This window comes from Anas acuta, chromosome 11 (genome assembly GCF_963932015.1).
Source record: "Anas acuta chromosome 11, bAnaAcu1.1, whole genome shotgun sequence".
Taxonomy (NCBI): domain Eukaryota; kingdom Metazoa; phylum Chordata; class Aves; order Anseriformes; family Anatidae; genus Anas; species Anas acuta.
In genome coordinates, this window is record NC_088989.1 from 16,634,307 (window position 1) to 16,654,534 (window position 20,228).

Consider the following 20,228-nt stretch of genomic DNA (forward strand, 5'->3'; position numbering starts at 1 on the left):
TACCTGTGCACCCAGTGAGGAAACCCAGTACAAGATGGAGAAATGGTATCAGAAAGGGAAAAGATAATAAATACATCCCAAGTAACCAACTGTTGTATCTAGCAATGTCTGCTTTTTTTTTTTTTTTTTTTTTTTTTTTTTTTTGTAGAAGAGAGAGTATCCTATCTACCTGCTGTGATCTAAATGTTGTTTACAAAGGTGAAAGAGAGAAAATAGAACAAGCTGCTAGGAAATAGGTAACGTTGCCACACTGGAAAGATTGGGATGGTTGTGGTTTGTGGTGGGGGACAGAATTCCCCCCACGTCCCATCTCTAATTACTGAGGATTTCCAGTTGTGCTTGCTAAGCACACAATCTGGATATTTCTGCTGAAATCTGTGCTGAAAGATTTCTCAAAGCTTTTACATTTTCTTCTGCTTCCTATTTAGCATTCCTTTGAAACAAGTGACTGAGATTAAAATTCCTTGCTTCTATCTTTTGCTGCGTTTAAGCAGACTCCCGCAGCCAGAAGCAAAAGGTTTCCTATCTGGATAGTTGTCTTAACAAATAAAAGGCCACGTACCTTAGGCTGCAAGTTCTTAGTTCTGCAGAAAAATGCAATGACAGCAGCAGTCTGGGCACTGGCAGTTCAGTGTATTCTATGTAATTTTCAGTTCAAAATGTTTAATAGGTCCGTTGCTCATCTTTTCTGGAGGAGTTTTATGTTTATGGAGCAGAGGTTTCTAAACCGTGATACTAACGTCACTAGTGGTACACTTCAAAGTAGTGTGCAGAAATGGCAGCTCCCAGTTCCGTCTGCACAAATTCAATGCCTTCATGCAGGCTGTTCCTCTGCTGGGTGGTTTGGCCTCATTTGCTGCTGTTGCAAGGGAGCTGCTCTCTCTGCAACCTGATTGCTGTTTCCCACTATCGTCCTGCACAGGACCCTACTGGTGCAAAGCCCCCCCTGCCTTGTTGGCTGTGGGCAGCAACGCAGCATCGTGTTGGGAGTCTTGTGGAGCAAGATGAGAACCTCTTCTGGAGGTGCAGAGGGTGAGCTCTTACTACCACTGTTAGTTCATGAGCTAACTGAAGGTAGGGCTGTTAGTGATGGTTTTCATGTTTAAATAGTGGGCATATAAGTAAAATAAACTCCTCAGATCGATGTTTGAAAGCAGGAGCACATAGCTGAAGACAGAACCAGAAATTTAAAAAGGTGGTGCTAGAAGAAAACACATGCACACACACAAAACAAACAAACAAACAAAAAACCAAACACCTCTGATGCTGGAGGCTTTTACAGAGTTCCAGAAGTGTTGTGCCTGCGTAAGGTTTTGAGGAGATGCTCTAGGTGTGACAATTTTCACTTAACCCATGAATTGTGTGCACTCTAGAGAGGTTTTCTTTTTACAGTGATGCTACTTGAAATCTAAGTAATGAGTTACTGTTCAGTTCTATATCTGAAGAGATTAGGAAATGACAGAAGAGCTGGGCTAGCTGGGGCTGCAGTTGTGTCAGACCTCAGTCTTGGATTGACTTTCATGCCTGGTAAGCTTATGTCCTGAGGGATGACCAGAGTGTGTGTAGGTTAAACAATGGGGTAATGCCCCCTGAACAGTTTTGAGGCTTTTCTCTTCTATGAAAATAAGAGAAAGTAGTTTGGTGATGTGATTTTTAATATCCCCTGAAAAAGGTCTGTAGTCGTCCTCACCTGTAAGAAGTTATGTTTGGGAAAGCACGGAAGTAGAGTTTATACCTCTGAACAATATAATATGTTCAATGAAATAGAGTATAATAAAATTATTTAGTGGTTTGGTTACTTAATATTTATTTTATATTTCTGCTGTAGATTGCATCTGTCTATGACAGACCTTAATTATTGAAAGGCTGAGTATTTAGCAACCTTCTGTTTGTCTGAACTGTACATTTGGGAGATAATCTACCTTATTTAGAGAGAGGAAAAGACATGGTGAAACTAAATCACTTGGTGAAGGTTACAGGGAGAGTTTGTGATGAATGTTGAAATTAAATCTAGATCCTCCTAGTCCTGGGCTAATGCTGTTAGAGCATGGTCACCCTTCTACCTAGAAATCTTTTCTTTCATCATAGGCACTGTAAAGAAATGTTAACTGTAGGAAATATTGTGACTTCCTTTCTTTAGTGGATTATGAATCTGGGATACTTATCTGCATGTTTTGTGGTTTTGTCTGCAGTGTCTGTGATACGCAAGTTGGGAAGTTTTCCTTGAAAAGCTATTAAACAAAGATCCTCTACCTCCATCCCAAATGACTGAGAAGTATGAGCCCCTGCTTCTTTAGGTGCGGTGCAGAATTTGGAGTCCATGTGCATGTGTGAGCTTTGGAGCTCAAGAGAGCCTCAGTTAATGTTTTAGCTGGAAGGAGAGGAAGCACTTTGCTTGAGGTAGTATTTAGACTGGTATCTTGGAAGTAGTTTCAATGTGAGGAGTAAGACTGAGCTCAAAATTGGAAGTTTCCTGGTCATAGATCTTGGTGGTAGGCAGCTGGGACTGAAGGTGCAAACAGAGGGGGGGACATTGGATGGATTAAGATCTTTTCTGAAGAGACATGTCTATGTTGCTTTCAGGTAGAACTGTCAAACCTAGTTTTAAGTATCTGGCTTGAACAATGTAATTGAGACAGCACGAAGTTCAGCACAAACTAATTGCTCAGTACTTCACTCAAGTATTTTTCAGGATGATATAACTGAACATAAGCTGTGCTAACTTTCATTCTTTTACAGCTAAATATACATCTCTGTAGTCTTGTTGAGCTTGAGATGATTGTGTGGTGATGAAGAGAGAGGCAACATTTTATGTAAGGTGTGTGTAGGAGATCTGGGAGAGATCTCCATAGGGATCATATTAGAGCGTATAAATGTAGAAATGGTTATTTACAGATGAAGTGTAGAGTGAGAGGGGAAGGGAGCAAGGGATCTGAGTCTTACTGTTTTCTTGTCTACAGAGAAGTGCTGAATATCAAGCCGCTGGCTCTGTATGAACTTCAAGCGATTCCTGATTTCATTCAGGACCCTATTTACAAAAGGTTGGTGATTGGTTTGAAAATCCAGAGTGAGATTAGTCATAAAGGTTGATGCTTTATCTTCTTACTATCTTGAGGTCTCAAGTCTTTAAAAATAAATCTGAACAACTATGAAAGTTATCACTAAATATTTGTAAATATATTGTAATTCAACTTGACAGTGTTTTGTATGTCCATTGGCAAATTTTTGCGTTCTTCTTGCTGAGTGCCAAGAGGACAATTATTGCGCAAGTCACTTGTTGTGTTTTAGTATTATTCCCTGGATTGGTGCTCCTGGGGATAGAAAAACTTCAGTGCCAGACTTTTGTTTCCTTGTTCTAGTTACGCAGTTCTTTCATTAAGATTGAAATCACTAGCTTACTTTCTCATGCTGATACTGCAAACGCACGTAGCACATTTTACTAATGTAACTCCATTGCAATCACTTTTAGTATTCATGTTGCCTGAGTAAATCAGATGCTTATGCTTCCTTATAAAACAGGAGAAAAGAAACCAGATTTTGTTACAAGTGAGGTAATTTTGCTCTTTATAGGCTGTGATTTCAGGATGTCTGCCCTTTTGTTTGTGGTAATTATTATTTTTACCTTCCTGAAAGCATAGCACCCAAAAACTGTATAAAGTGAATATTGTGGTGTAGATCATTATTTTATTGCTGTTATGTCTCTAATTTGTATGATTCATGTTTTTCCCCAGATTCCTTAAATACCATATTGAAAGATTTCAGGTAGATTCCAACAGTGTTCTCTGCAAACTGTGGTTTTATCTTTTTATGCATCTTTTCCTGTAAGAGGCCCACAGCTTCAACTTGGAAACTATCCGTTCCCTCCGGGCAGAGTAGAATCATCAGTACTTTGTGTATAAACAGTAGGAAAAGTCAGTAACAATCATTTTTGTGCTTTTGTACCTAGCTATCTAGGAATAAAAGATAGATGTGGATATTATTGATGGAACATAAAAGACTGTTTACAACAGATCTGTAGCTTCTTTATTTTTATTTTTATTTATTTATTTATTTATTTTAGCAATGTAATGCATTTTAAACTTTTAGAATACAGTGTAAAATGGAAAGGTTCCTTGGCCACATGGTTTAACAGCGGTCTCTAGTTTTATCAGTCAGCTCTATAGCACTAATTAGAACTGCAAGCCAATATTCTTCCTGCCAGTGCACTGGGTTTCTTCCATTAGCTTACAAATGCCTAACTTCAAACTATTTGAAATATTTTCCTATTTGAAAGGAAATCAACTTATTCTGCTTCTTAATAATAGACTTACTAGTCTACCTTGACTGTAGACTTGGTTTACTTCTGTGTAATTCTATTTATTTCTAGTTTAGATTGGGAGAAAGTAAGTGATGTAAAATGAAATTCTTTTTTCATATGTCAGTTGTTTTTTTTTTTTTTTTTTTTTTGTAATTTTACTGGGAGGAAGTAGAGAAGGGAACGATGTCACAGATATATTTTCCCAACTATTTTAGAGGATAGTAGAGGATAGACACAGTAAATGGCTGCTCTTAATAACAAACAAACTTTTTCATATCAGTACATTTTCTTGGAAACTGTACTGGATTATATGGAGTGCTTTGCTTTCTACTAGCATCAGTGGAAGGACTTCAGGTACCATTGTAGAGAGTGGCTGCAAATCTGATATGGTAAGTATATTTCTGGCTTTCACATGCATAGGACACCTAGCTATAAAGTGATGTTGCTGACAACAAGGGATTACCACTTGCTTTTCAGAAAAATTCCTTAGGACACTGCAGACTTTGTAGATTTAGGATCTAGAATGCTGTATATTATTAGCTTGAATAACAGGTAACCAGATTGAACTGTGTTCCTGTAGAGTATCATGTAAAGCTGCTATGACTTTTTTTTTTTTTTTTTTTTTCCAGTTAAGCGTACGGTCTGTTTTCTTCTTTATAGCAAATTAAATTGCTTTTGGGAACTGAAGGTGTTGTTACTTGCTTTGCTGAGTACACTGAATGGAAGACGGATCGGGTTGCTGGAGAGCGACCTCTTGGGCAGCTCTAAAACAATTTAGAGCTCTTGAAGGCTGGTTCAGTGTAGTCAGCTAAAACACGACAACTAAATGCCCTAGCAAATGAAAGCAAACACTTCAGGTGGCAGCATGGACTGCTGCCAGTATTGAGTACACAAAGTGTTGTGTGTGATCATTAATTAAGGGGGACCCCAGGATTTTCATAAAACAAGAAAAAATCAAAGGCTAACACTCAGCTTACATAAGATGTGTTTGAGAAATCGTTGCCTTTTTTAGAGGATATTTGAGCTTAGCATTTAGATGTTTCTTTAGAGAATTAATTATTTGAAAGCCGTGGCCACTATATGTCATCTTGGTGTTTTCGTGAGGCTTGTATTTGAGTCTTCTCTCCCCATTCACCAAAGTTATATTCACACAACTTCCAGCATTTCAGATATGGGGAACATAGAATTCTGAACTGTATTTTATTATATATATTATTATTTTTTCTTACCTGTGCTATGATCTTCCCTTGTTGTTGTTCCTGAGATAGGATTAATGAAATGCCAAGAGGAAAAAAACAAAACTCCATGGGATTTCATTTTACAAATAATATGCCGAGAGTTCTCATTACTACTTTATCTAAACATAACGCTGTAAGCATTTTTGTTGCTTGTGAATAAGATGATGTTTGGAAGCTACAGCAGCTCTCAGGAAACCTAATTTTCCTCTCCACAAATCGAAGTTAGGAGTATTAAATATAATTAATATGGAATATCTGTGTTTAACACAGATTTTATAATTTTATGGTATGTAAGCACAGAACATTTAGATGTCTTTAGTGAACTAAGTTAAGTACATGATGGAGGACTGCAAAATTTTCTTTATCCTCAAGGTCAGCTAACATCTTTGACATCACTTTGGCCACTGTTCTACATTCAGGAAATACAGGTCTTAATCCTAACCTTACACATAGTTTCAGTGTTTGAAAATTTATATAAGTGTATGCATTATTTATTATCTTTTTTTCTTGATCTTTTGTAAGTAACTCTATAAGATGTTTAATTTTAGAGACTGGAATGTCTGCTTTAGACAACAAGTCAACAAAAAGTACAAAATGGAATGCAGTTTATCTTTGCAGGACAATGCTGTATTAAAAGAATAACTATTTGTCTAAAGAGATTATTAAGGAGTCCTTCTAAATATATGAATTTATAAGAAGCAATGCTATTTAAAGTAGAATTTGAGTAGCAGCTGCTTATCTGACAGTACAGGACACTTCCTAAATTACTAAGCTGAAATGGCAGATGAATGCTTAATGGTCTTAAATTTATCAGACCCTTAACAGTCCATGCATAAAATACCTTCTGAAGGTTTAAGAAGGGGGAAAGAATGAGGCTTTTGGTTGCTTTGACTGGTTTACAAGTGCTTGAGACTTTTTTTCCCCTTGTTCCCTTTTCTGGAGACATGACTTAAATGCACTTTGTCTATTTCTTCTCTTAACCTTCCAGTGAGGCATTAGTATTTATTTATTAATAATTTGTTTTTTGATATCCATCCATTCTTTGTACGTTTATAGAGATTCAGATGTTAGCATGAACTTCATGTATCCACCGGGAAAGGGCATATGCCAGAGAACAAGAATAATGGTAGCTTATGCAAGCCTGGAATAGGCAGAGGCTGCAGGGATTTCATCGCTATGGTCTGCAGTTTTATTGCTGGACTCTAAGACATCCAACAGATTTATTTGCAGCAAAAACCTTACTAAGAAATTGTGTCTGTGTATTAGCTCTGGAAAAGGGTTACAGTGATGTGTTAGTCATCCTGGTGGCCACGTTCTGGACAAGGCCTTCAGTTCTGGGTTCCTGAATTCACGTGCTGTCCTGGGACACGTGTGGTCTCTGTAGTCCTCTCTGAGACTTAGACATGAGCTGTCAAATGACCCACAGTGAAATATATCATTAGCCTCTTTTTCCTGTGCAAAATAACATTACCTGTTTTTTGTGCTCAGAATGAGTTGTTGTTTTCTTCCTTCACTACAAACATATTCATAGTTTGTAAATGTTTATTTATTTATGTATTGAGTGAAGGACAGAGCAACAAATCTGCATCTGAGAAAAGGTAGTTAAAATCTAGTACACAAAACATTCAAACCTTGTAGCCTGTGCTCACTGGTTGGCTAAACATGGATGGGTTCCACCATAGCTTATAAGCAATAAAAGTGCTTCTTGGTTCATCCTTTCTGGTCTTTTGGTTCAGGATTGTATTGCCTGGCTGCTTTAGAGCATCTCTGGGGGGCAGAGGAAATCCTAGCTTGCTTTGTTTGCCTGTAAATCTTTTCTTGACCCATTTATGACCAAGCAGAAGGATATATATTTTTTTGTCTTTCAGAACTTTTCGGTTAACTAGGAATGTAGTTATCTGCAGCACATGAATGTTTCTGGTGGAAGATTATTATAATAGTGCATACTTTGAAGGATTATTTCATTTAAGGAAATACTAGAAAATATTTCTGTATGTAGTCACATTGCCGGTTTGCCAGATACCATTTAACTTCTCACTGAAGTCCCTGTTCAGTTCTGCTTCCTGTTGCTACCTGGTGAATAAGGTCTTTTAGAAAATGTTGAAGATGACATTTGTACAATGTAAGCATTTGTCAGGTCAGCAAAAACAAGAAACCATGCATATGGCTTGCCTATACATGCAGATACTTGGGAGTAGATTAGTGTGAGGACACATTTATTCTCCGTCTCTGGAACAAAATTGAAGAAAAAGGAAAAAGAAACGTATGAATCGTGTTTGGATGTGGGGTTATTCTAGACTAGATATCGTGCATTTTTTTTCTACAATAACATTTTTCTTCACATGTAGAGTTTGCCTGTACTAGATAGTCCACTTTATTCTAGAATAACATTTATGCCTTGGCAAGCCCCTAGGCATTGTTGCTGCATGTGCTGTATGTCAGAAAGTGCTGAAATTCTGGCAAAATTATGATAGCTATTATTTCATGTTCCTGTGTCTGGGATTAAGAAACAGCTAATGGTTCTTTATAACACTGTTCAGTCTAGAAGCCAAGCTAACATCTTCATTAACAATATATTTTTATTTCATATACAATAAGATTTTGATCTGATATTTGGTTAATATATATTTAATAATATGAACAAATATATTTATATAAATTATGTTTATGAATAAATATGTATTATTATATGCATTCCAATAATTCTTTAATCTTCCTTTTTGTAAGGCTAAGAAAATAAATCCTTTTGCTAAAGAATTCAAACACTTATTTCAAATCCCCATATAACTATGAATAAAATCTCATAGTAGTGTTTTAATATACAAAATTACAAATGGCTGTCAAGATAATTTCAGTCTGGGGCATGACTCTTTACTAGTTTGAATTCCTGGCATGGGTTTTATGGGAGAGCTCTAGTGGCAGCAGAATGACCAATGTGTTGGTGTTAATACCTTGTTTCTGTTTTGGCTGCATGGTAGCCCTTCTGTCAAACCCCATGTCATGAAGAATGGGACCAGTTGAAAATGTTCTGACAAGTTCCAGCCCATAGCAGTAAAGCTCTTCAAGCCATAGGAGCCAGTCTGTGAGTGAGCACAGAAAGTGAGGCAGAGGCTGCCCTTGCTAGCCAGGGAGCCCTGCAGATGCCGGCTGCCACACACTGAGCTGTTTGCCCAAGGCAGAAGGCTGTGATATGGGGATGGACATCGGAGGCTGGGAGTGATTTATGCAGCAGGCAGGCTCCAGTTCCCTCTTCCCATGCCGAGGAACATCAAGAGCCACATATCTTTAAATTGACGTCTGTGGCCATGGAAAGGGGAGACTGACGGTGCAGAAGACGTGGGGCCAACCATGTCAGGAGGCTGGGTGGCTGCGTGGTACCTGGCACGGGGCTCGTGCTTGCCCTGAAGGCTGTGTGGGTGCGCACGTCGCCACGCAGGATAATTACTGGCACTTGCGGAACAGGGCAGATATGTGCGGCTTAACAAAGCTTAACAGGTCAGGTTGCCTTACCCAATAAGCTATACATAGACTTTTATCTTGTTATATTGGGGAAAATGAAACAAAACAATGCCACAACAAACAGAACAGAAATCATTCCTTCAAGGTGATTTATTTCTAGAAAAAATGTATACTCATTCTGTTATTTGCTGAGCTATTGAAAGCCCTCATTTAATAGCTTGCTAAAATTTTATCTCTTTCTAATTGTTGAGAATGATTGAACCTTGTCCCACTGTTATTTCAATTTATGTTAATCATTTGCTTTTACTAGAGTACCACATTAAATAATGCTAGTACAGGCTTCGGTTGTTGATATAGTTTTGGAAAACACTACGACAGTAGTTACTGTGTCAGTCTGAGATTTACAGTAAGGATATCAAGGTATGTATGAAAAATGCATATATTGAAGAATGTAGGCTTAGAGAATGTCTTGAGAAGTATGCATTTTTTTTTAATTAATATTATTAACAGGTCATATTTATACTTTAATTCTCTGCTATTCTTTATTAGTGTCCAAGCTGTCGGAAATATGACTGTGTAACAATTAATTTAAATATGTCAGTTTCCTTTTTATAGGAGCAATCCAAGGTTATAGTGAGACCTAGCTATATAAAGGTGGTACTTAACTTGAGATTGATATCCATGTCATAGGCATAGGCAGTTTCACTGTAAAGGATGCTCTTTCAAATGCATTCTGACTTTGAATATGCTTTTCCAATTGAAGGTGAATGGTTTCCTGTACAAAGCATTAGCCAGTAAGAAAGAAAAACAACCTTTGGAAAGTTGTTGTAGTATTTTGTATCAGTGATTCCAGGAGAAGCTACTGAACCAACATTCTTGTTCTAAACTTATCTGTGCTCTCTGGAAGATGAGATTTGGTGAAACAGAGATGTGGATCCATGTAAGCTATCTGTATGTACAAAATTTCAACCCTATTTATGAACATCTCTGAAGGGTAGACTGCTTGAAATCTGTAGGCTTATACAAACTAATGTACTTTTTTTTTTTTTTTTTTTAAATTGTAGGATCCTATCATTTGAAATTAAACTGTCAGTACCCTACCAGTGCCTGTGAGGGCCTGTAATCTCCACTGAGACAAAAAAAAACAACCAAATAAAAAAAAACAAAACAAAAGACAGAAGACATTTGGCACAACTCCTGTTTCAAAGTGTGCCCACCAGTACACTTACAGGGTTGAAATACAGACTAAATTGAAGGGGTGATTCCTAAGCATATTGAATATCTCATTCTTCAGTTCCTAAAACCTGTGTCACTCTCGGGTTGTTCTTTAGTGCTGCTGTTAGGCTACTTTATTGGTTATGATTTGTTCTGAGCATGTAAAAAATAGTTTTTCTCATATGCATGTGATAAAGAAGATTCTGTCTTAAACTAAGAAAGAGGTGCAATACTTGTGTAATACCGTTTTCATATTTTTGGGGGACATCTTAGACTGTTCAGATCACGAAGGAGCTGATTTCAGCTGTGGATTTTGCTGTAGCTGTATCATATGTTGCAGTTGCAGATTCTTACTTTGGCAAATACATATCACTTCTTTGGAGGAGAAACTAAAGATGCTGCTCTGTTGGGAACTCTGTCATTGCTGTGGTTAGGCAGTGAGCCAGGTTTACTTGAACTTTATTAGGAAGCTCAGACTCATTAATGCTACTTCAAGTAGACTGCTTTCCTTGGGTTTTATTCTTTTTGAAAGGGCCTGATTCTTTTTTGAAAGGGCTCTTCTCATTCGGGTCACCCTGGTTTAGTTATCAGAGCACGAATGCTGTAGCAGGGAAGGGGATGGTGATGCTAGCCCAACCTTGTAGCACATCTGTTCTTTGTGGGCATGGATGGTAGGGAAAGGAAGAAGAAATGTTTGTATTGATGGATATCAGATGGCAGAGGTTGGAGGAAAGAGGAGGTAACCACAGTGGTGGCGTTCGGGTAGGTCTGCTTTCGGGTATGAGAAAACTGGGATTCTGATGTGGAAAGTGAGCTGCTATGGAACACAGTAGTTTATCAGTCATAAAAGTAATTGGTACAATAAAAGCAATGTTTTAAATATGTGCTGCTTACCTCCTAACCTTCGTTGCCTCAGAGAGTACACTTAGGTATGTCAAATACCCTACTCTCAAAGACAGGAAAGGGTTAACAAGTCAAGCAACCGATAACTGCAGTAATTTGTTACTAGTGCGTATACTTATTTTATAGTTAGAGAAATTGAAGCACAGTGGGATTAAGTGACCTACTAACATCCCATAGTCAAGAAACTGCAGGGCAAGTCCTTGAATTTGGGTGTTCTGAGGTCCCTCTCCTCTACTTCTTTTATTAGGTCATGTTGCTTCCTGGGATAACAACATGTTTGCGCAGTTTGGAAATGCAAGCTGTTTCTTTGCAGAAATATTACTGCAGAATGTTACAAAACTGGAGAAATACCGAGTCTGAAAACAGATTTAATTCCTGTTTTTAAAATGTAGCAAATGAGGTTTAAAAATATGAAAGGCTGCCAGTCTGCTGTTCTAGTTTAAGTATCTGGGTTGTGATTAGAAAAATATTAGAAATCTGCTGCTGATTTCCAGTGCTATTCCTTTGATTGGACAGCCTCACTTAAAAGGAGGTCTTGGTCCCCAAGATCCTGAAAGAGGAATTAAAATTATGTTCCTGCATTTCCTGTCATTAATTATCTCATAAAGACCTTGAAAGGTGCTCATGACGTCTGTCTCCAGCACATCTGGACTGACATTTTCTCTAAAGAAATTAGGTAGAATCTTTCTTTTGTCTCTGGCTATTTTCTGAATTGCCAGTTGAGGTTTTACTGGAGAAGTAATTTCTCAGGTCATATTCAAGCTCAATAGCTAAAGTCTCCTTCCTTTCACATCCCATAAGCATTGTGGTGGTGTTTTTTAAGGTTAGTCCTGAGAAACATCTTTCTATTTTTCTTTCAAATTTTCTGCTCTTTTTCTGCTCCATTTCCGCTACTTGCCCCCAAGTTAAGGTGTTAAATTGTTCTACTGTCAGAGCTAAATAATATGCCACTGGACGCTTTAATAGGCATGAGGACATGCTGACAAATTTTCATTTCAGGAGAGGCACTGTTCAGATGTTTTGTTGTTTTGCAATGCTTTGCTATTAAATTTTATAATGAGATCAAGAAAAAGTGCCTGCTAACATCGTAGCCATTTTGAGTTGGAAATGCTGAAAGCCAAGCAAATTGGAAAATGCTACTTTATTTCACAGTTGTGTGTTAAAAAAATATAAATAAAAACAACCTTTTAATATTGGTGCTACTTAATAGCTTATTTTGTGGGGTGGAATTGCTGGTTTTAGCTTTGGTTGTAAGGTACTAGTGATGCCTAGCAGGTGTTCCCTGTTCTGTAACTTGAAGGGTAGTGAGCACACACTGAGCCCTGACATTGCATTAGAAGAAAGGATGTGTAGCACCTCTGCAGGGTGTGCACAGAGTTGCTCTAGGTAAGGACAAATATAACATGACTTTGCATTCTCTATTTAAAAACAAGGCAAGCTCCCAGTGTTGTGCATGGTGCCGTGACACAGGAGGTCAATTCTTACTCCTGAAAGTGCATCTTACCACAGAACCGTAGAATGGGTTGGATTGGAAGGGACCTTAAAGACCATCCAGTTCCAACCCCCATGCCATGGGCAGGGACACCTCCCAGTAGACCAGGTTGCTCAAAGTCCCATCCAACCTGGCCTTGAACACATCTTCTGAGGTTGTGCTCAGCCATGGTGGCCAGCTTCCTGTAGCACAGGTGGCAGTGGGATGAGTAGCAGTGCTGTGATGAAGGTAGCACCAACACTAGCAATAAAATGCCTACAGCACTGGAGATGGGCTCCAAACTGGTGAGCCTAGCAAAAAGTTTAAATAGCTTGATCATCTCGTTACGTGGTGTGATACTTTTGAGGCCCTACATTAAATATGCACTGGGACTATTCATGTGAAAACTTGTTCCTTTGGGTTGGGTCCATAGTAATATGTTCAAACTAAGATTTTTCTTTCTTTTTGAACATATTTTTGTTATTTTCTTTGCATTCTCATTCCCTTGCCTCTACTCTATTAGTCACAACCAAGGATTAGGGTATTTCCTGACCAAGACCAATCTAGGCATGGTGATTCTGTACCCAGGCTGAAGTTTCTGTACTATGACACACATGACCATGAGCTTCAGTCAGACTGGCAAGAGCCAGATGTAGAAAAACTTGTTCCATACCGTGTTCAATTTTTTTAAGCTATTCCTCTCTTCATCTAGGAAGGACAGTTCAAAAAATCTTCTTTAATCTATTTTGTTACTCTGTCAATCAACCTTTTAGAACTTTTCAAATTGTCTTTAAAACATGTACAGAAAAATAATTTTTGTATCTTAATAATTAATTACAGGTTACATTGGTATCTTCCTGCTTTCTTGACAGAGCAGGAGAGGTCACCAATATTTTTGGGTCTGGACCTAAGCACAACACATCTCAAGTATAGCACTTTTTTTGTCCTGTTATTTTTTTTTTCAGTGCCTGAATTCAGTTTTAAATCTGCACTCCGTGCTCCTTAAAGCTGCAGTTTGTACCAAAGACTTGCTAAGAAAAAGGGGACACATCTCTGTGCTTAATATAACACAAAGTCACTGCATCTAGTGCCCTGACATGCATATAATTGCCTGGAGCTTTCTAATGATAAAGGCAGTTTCACGGGAGAAAAATCTGTATTGATCCTGGTAGGAATTTAAATTTTACTTCATTTAAAAAAAAATCAGCATAGATGAAACTCCCTGATCAATGATCCTAGCTGTGGTGCTTTTTTTTTTTTTTTTTTTTTTTTTTTTTTTTTTTTAATAGCTTCCATTTTGGTGCAGTGCAGTACAGACTTTTGGTTTAACTGGCTGAATTGATATTCTGAGCAGCGAGTAAGGCAGGATGACAGAGCATCAGCACAGCTACTCCTATTAGTGCTCAGGGAGGTATGCTTACTTGCAGTTGCCCATTCTGTCCAAGACAGAGTGAAGTCACGAACCACTGCTGTCCTAGGATACTATGGAAAAGCTTACAACTTTTCTATATGCTGTTTTAAGCCTAGTTGAAGAAAAACAGTATATTTTTCTGTGTTCAGTGACTATCAGGATGGAATGGTTTGAGGTACAGAATTTGAAGCCACTGTTTGGGAACACAGTGCATGTGCTGACCATGATTTACTTTAAATTGACTTTAAAAAAATAACCCCTTTTACATAGATATATTTTTTAAAAGGACTGATGTCCCTTTTATTTTTAGTGCTTGGATTTTATTTATTTATTAATTTTTGCACAGCTATGAAAGGGTGTTCCATTGAAATATACAGCCCTTGGCATTTCAGAATCCTACTCATGTAATAATTCAAAATATCAGGTAGATTTATTTATTTATTTATTTATTTCTGAAGAAATAACACAAAACAGATAGTAAGCAGCTTGGAATAAAATAAAATGCCCTGGTTTCTCAGAAAGTCTAAGACTTGTTATCATGAATTAGAGTGCTATGTTTTTAATATTTAAAAAGAAAAAAAAAAAAAAGGTGTGGGGGGGCAAAGCTCCTGTGGCATGTGTATGGCTTTACAGTGTATGCTAATGTGACCAGATCAGATTAAAGATGAGGGCATTTTTGCATGCTTCTTCTGTGTGGGTTTTAGATTTCTGGAAGGCATGACAGAAACACAAGTGCAACAAAAACATCACAGCCTGGAAATAATTTTTTGACGTTTTCATTATAATTAACCTTGGTTCTTATATAAGCAGAAAGAGAACAAGAGAGGAAGAGAGCTGTGTCTTTGAAAAAGGTGCTTATGAAATAATCTGAGAGAGACATGTTTGTTGCATTTGCTGCCTAATTTATAATTAGTTAACGAAGCTAAGGAAACATTTGGTACTCCAACGCTCGGCAAGCCAGCCGATGCAGCCTGCTGTCTGCTGCAGGGGGGCACTGGATTTGCTGTTTCCCTCACTCCCCTTGCCCCCTTCATACACAGCCTCCCCTCCACCTTCCCTTCCTCCTCAAATGAGAGTGATAGGACTTGACAGTCCTTGTCCTTGAAGGTTTCTCCCGTTTCTGAGTAAGTGGCATATTCCTGGTAGCTTGCCATCTTCCGTTTTTGTCATTATCCCAAGGGAAGTATTAAAATCACAAACAACAACATGGTGGTTCAGTCCATTTTTTCTTTCAGAGAAACCTTTTCCTCCCTTACCCTGCCTGCTGCTTGCTTCCCTCCTTTAGCAATGTGAAACTGCAGGCGGCAACCATCCTCCTGCGCCCTGGCAGCGAGATGCTCTGGCAGGAAGCTCGGCTGCCTCCCCACCTGCCAGCCGGGGTGGTACGGTCTGCAGAGGGACTCCGGTAATGTAGCTCCGCTTATCAATCCCTTACAGATGCCGAACGGTGATTACTCCGCTGTGTAATTGAAATCATTTTGGATTTGTGATGATATCTTAGCCAAGTAAGTAGCGACATCCACAGCATGAGAATAAAAAAAAAAAAAAAGAAAAAAAAATTGTTCCCCTTTCTGTTCTGAGCTTGTTTATTTGGCAATTTGCTTCTCATGAAGGCACAAGCTGATGAGAAAATGGTGTGGAGACTGGGTCTGAGTGATGCATTAGATTTTGGTTCATGCCCTGTGAATCTCTGGAAAGGTAATGCTGCAACTTCTGTAGATTATTCTGTAAGGTCAAACAGAAACTGCATTGCTAAAAGGCACTCTTGCATCAGAAATAATTCACTAAGCTTTTGTGGGCTAAAAATTCAGTATGATGTTGTCTTTTTTAAAGAAATGGGCTTGATTTAGATTAAATCTGTTATTTAGTGGTGAAGAGAACACGTGGATGAGGTTTTGCTTTTATCATTGCTGGTAAGAATTGCATTGCTGGTAAGAATTAGATGTGCTTTTTTTTTTTTTTTTTCTTCTTCTTCTTTCTAAGGTCCAGAAAAGACTAAAATGTGAGCAGTGCAGTTTGACTTTGTTTTTAACTTTAATATGATCTTATGAGAGGTAAAGACATTTCTTATTAGGAAGATATGTAATCCTCAACTGGGTTTATTTTTAGAGCTGCTTATAGTTTTTTTGATGTGTATGCTTGAAAGTAAAGGGCACACCGATTAACAAACAACAACAAAAAAGTAGTGCAGTACCTTTCTATTGAAATGGATTAGAAAATGCTGTAACAGGAACAGGGAATTTTATGTAATTTCTTTTAAGCATGCATAGTGTTTCCTGTGGCAAGGTGGGGAAAGGCTTTCTATGGTGTGTTGGTACAGTAACTGGTAATTCTTACAGATACATACATACCTGGAAAAAAAAAAATCAGCCCCAAATCCCTGCATGCTGCATGGAAAAGCTTTTGGCTGCTCATGAACCATACAGTGCTTTAACAGAAAACATAAGATTACAGGAGTCATTTCCTATTATGTAAAGGGAGCTTCTGTGCGTTTGATCCCTGCCTGCGGCGCTGGCAGCTCATCTGCCCAGCGGTCCTGGGCAGCGGTCGAGCTCTTCCCCAGCCTCCCCTTTACTGACTTGGAGTTGTCCTGTACAAGCTGGGGCAGCTGCTTGGGCATCGCACGTCGTTTCCATGGACTAATGAGATGATGGCCATAGGCAGTCCTGGAGCACTTGAGCAGCCAGGAGCAGATGCTTAGCCCTGTGCTTTCCATACCTTCTGGAAGGTAAGTATTGAAGTTGCTAAAAGGGAATGCAATGCATATTCTTTCAGGGTAAAACTGCTCATTTTACGATCCACATACATCCAAAGTGCTGCATACTTACTAGGACTTCTGGTCATTTGACCTCTTTAGTACGTTCTGTTAGGGAATCTCTTAAAGGATTGCAGAGATGTTATACAAATGAGGATGTTTGAATGATAGCTGGCATGCTTAAAATGGAAAAAACTGTTCTTTTATTTCTGGGGTTGGTGGTTAATATTAGATATATGCAGTATGAAATTGATGATGAAGGCTTTTTGTTAGTCTTTGCTTAGTAAAAGGAGATTACAGATCTACTTCACAGTCTACATTTTTTTATGTCGAGATGCATTCTCGATTAGCATTTAATTTGTGAGAGGTCATCCATATGCATGACTAGCTCTTGTACCTTGCTCTGAAATAACTGTTTGACTCAGGTATCCAGCAGGTCTTTGATCACATACAGCTTTTACTTTGTTCCTGTTCCTCTCATTTTAATGAAAATTGCTACCTGTGAAGAAGTGTTTCATATTTTCCTTGTAGTGCTGGTAAAATGAATAAGTTTGTGAATAAGGCAGTAAATTAGGGCTGGTAGATAAGTTGTGTATAGTAATGCAGCATGAATATCTGCTTTTTACTTTTTTTTTTTTTTTTTTACCCCCCATTCTCATCCTGTTCATTTTTCTTTTTACATTTCTGTGGAGGATTGATTTTTGGCCCAGCACATCAATGGTAAATATGCTTGCATTATCACAGAAAAGGTCTTTTATTTTATTTATTTTTTTTTCTGTTGACAATGGAAGCTGAATGATATTTCTCATGCTTTCTGCATATATAAAAAGGCTTCATGCATGTATATTGACACAGCTTAGGAGAGTTTCATGCTTGTCAGTAGGATTACAGGTTACAGAAGACATGGTAATGCTGAACTAGGTATCATACAGTTCTTTTAAGAGCTTCCATGAAGTGACTTTTGTGAGTGCATTTTTCTTTTAAATTTCATATAATGTATCTAGGAAACAGTTTTAAAGGATTATTTTTCCTCTTTCCTTCTCCCCCCTTAGTAAAATGTACGGCTTATCTTTTCTAATGCTCTAGAATTTGGGATGCAAAAATTTCTCTAATGATTAAAAAAAAAATAATCTGGTCTGAATACTGAAAATGTGAACTTACATTTTGCTTATATATAAGAATGTTACTAGTATTTTCACCTTATTTTTTTTTTTCATTCTGCAGTTCATATTTTCAAATGTCAGTTGTGTATGTAATAATTCCTTCTTACATTTTGAAATAAATACAGAAGTCATGACCTTGTACCTATCTCTAACATTCACCAAAACCTCACTATACTGCAGTAGGACTACAGCAGCTGGTAGTTCTGTAAATTGAACCCACCTCCTTTTTGTAAATGTAAATACTTTCACAGGTTGGACTTAAAATAATGTTCTGAAGAGAAGAAAGCAGTTTATTTGATTCACCATAACGTGGAACCTTGTAGAGAATAAGCTTAGCTTCTGCCAGATTTTTCATTACATTTTCAAGGGGAGACAAAGAAGGATATTACAGTTCACTGGAATTCAGCAAGTACTGCTATGCCTTTCTGGCTGATTGCTGAAAGTGAACAAAAATTCATTAACCTTATCTTATACATTATCTGATCAACTGAAGAAAAATCATGATTAAAATTACATATTTATGTATGATTTAAATAAGCCAATTGAAACAGGGTTTTTTAAAAAAGGCTAAGGATGATTATGATTAAATCATCTGCTCTAGAGAGGTTTTTTTTGCTTAATTCATATACCAAAATGTGTTGCTAAAGCTTAAGACAGTCTCTCTCATGCTTTCATTAAGATTCTTTTCTTGCTGAGCCAGGAAGGTAGCAATGAATCCCTTCTGAATGGAGGCTCCCTGGCAGTATGGCTCGGTTGCAAATCAAGCAACAGAAATCTGTGTGACCGGGATAGTTCTGCTGCCTCTGCAGCACCTGCAGTCCAGGCGTTGTGTTTGAGATTAGGAAATCTCAGCTTGGATTCAACTTGCCAGGGCTTTATTGTGCACAGCAGGGATGCTCAATACTGTCAGACCGTACAGAATTTATTCCTATATATTGCCTATATATACATTGCATACAATGATACCATATCCTTAGTGGAATGGTTGCATAATGGAACAGTATTTCTTCCTACATAGCCTATGTTTTGTATGCTGTACTTTTTTATATGCAAGTATATATATACTTCATAAAATCCTTTAACCCTTAATTTCATGTAAAAGACAATGAAAATGATCAGTAGCATTTTATAGTAATTTTTATTTTAAAGTATGATGTCCTTCCATACAAAGCATAAACATATTGTACAATTTTAAGAGCCGTGGGGTTTGTGATCGAAGTTTTACAGTTTTTTATTTGTGTCTAGGGAGAAAAAAACATGCTTTCTATGTTATTTTTCTTAATATAAAATCTTATTTTGTGTACTAAAAATAGAGATTCACATATGAAGAAAAAAAAACAATTTGTAACAAAAAGTTTAGGAATTAAGCATATTTAAAAATAGCCCAGTAACACAAAAGTAGTCCTAGGACGCTGGCATTACTGCAAAGTACAGGACATACTCCTTTCTAATACTGTAAGTCAATTAAATATGAAGACTAAAAAGTGCTGTGGGATGTCCACTTGAATATCAGACTTTGCATAGTTGAGAAATGGTGACCAAGTTACAAAGTTTTTCCCTTGTACTACCAGGTATGTGAACAAGTTCATCCTGTTGGCATTGGTTCATGGTTTAAAAGTAGCCATTGCATGGTTAGAGCATATGAGGGTTGTGCACCAGGCTATCAGAGAAGTCCTAGAGGAGGCCCAGCAGAAATAATTGTGATTTATTTGTAAGTTTGTGCAATTTCTACCTATTGTCTTCCTCCCACAGATGTGGAAGGTGAAAGAGGTGGAGGAGTTAACCGATTTTAGAGTCAGGGAATCAGAGCAGCTGAGGTTGGGAGGAGATGATCTCCTCTGGAGATGATTATGTCCAACCACCCTGCCCAAAGCAGGTTCAATGAGAACAGGTTGCTCGGGGCTGAGCCTGGTCTGGTTTTAAATGTCTGCAGGGATGGAGACACCACAACCTGTTCCAGTTTGACCACCCTCATGATTTTCTCACATTCAGTCAGAATTTCCTGTCTCAGTTAGCTCTCATTGCCTTTTTTAAAAAACAAACCAAAAAAAAAAAACACAACACCAAACATTCACTGGGCACCACTGAGAAGAGTCTGGCAGCATTTTCTTTACTCCTTCCCATAGGGAATTAAGCAAATTGATCAGGTTCCCCCTGAGCCTTCTCTCCTCCAGGCTGGCCAGCCCCAGCTTCCTCTCAGTGTCCCACTGGCCAAGACTGAAGATGCTCAAGTCTCTTCATCATCTCTGTGTCCCTTCACTGGACTCACCCTGGGAAGTCCATGTCTCTCCTGTACCAGGAGCCCAGCACTGGGCA

The 20,228-nt window shown here is 38.0% G+C and overlaps 1 protein-coding gene across 23 annotated transcripts in view; it reads left to right on the forward strand.

The window, feature by feature from the left end:
• The window catches only part of ATP2B2 (ATPase plasma membrane Ca2+ transporting 2), a 421,948-nt gene that overhangs the window by 164,568 nt on the left and 237,152 nt on the right, over positions 1-20,228 (forward strand). Inside the window, exon 1 of one of the 23 annotated variants that reach the window (XM_068695125.1) lies at positions 9,391-9,414. The exons of 19 other annotated variants lie outside the window; for them this stretch is intronic. The gene's annotated coding sequence lies outside the window, so the exon portion shown is untranslated. Of the gene's footprint in view, positions 1-9,390; positions 9,415-15,253; positions 15,500-15,561; positions 15,693-16,519; positions 16,723-20,228 lie in introns of those variants that run through there. 3 more of the 23 variants (XM_068695121.1, XM_068695124.1, XM_068695123.1) reach the window with 3 other exon arrangements.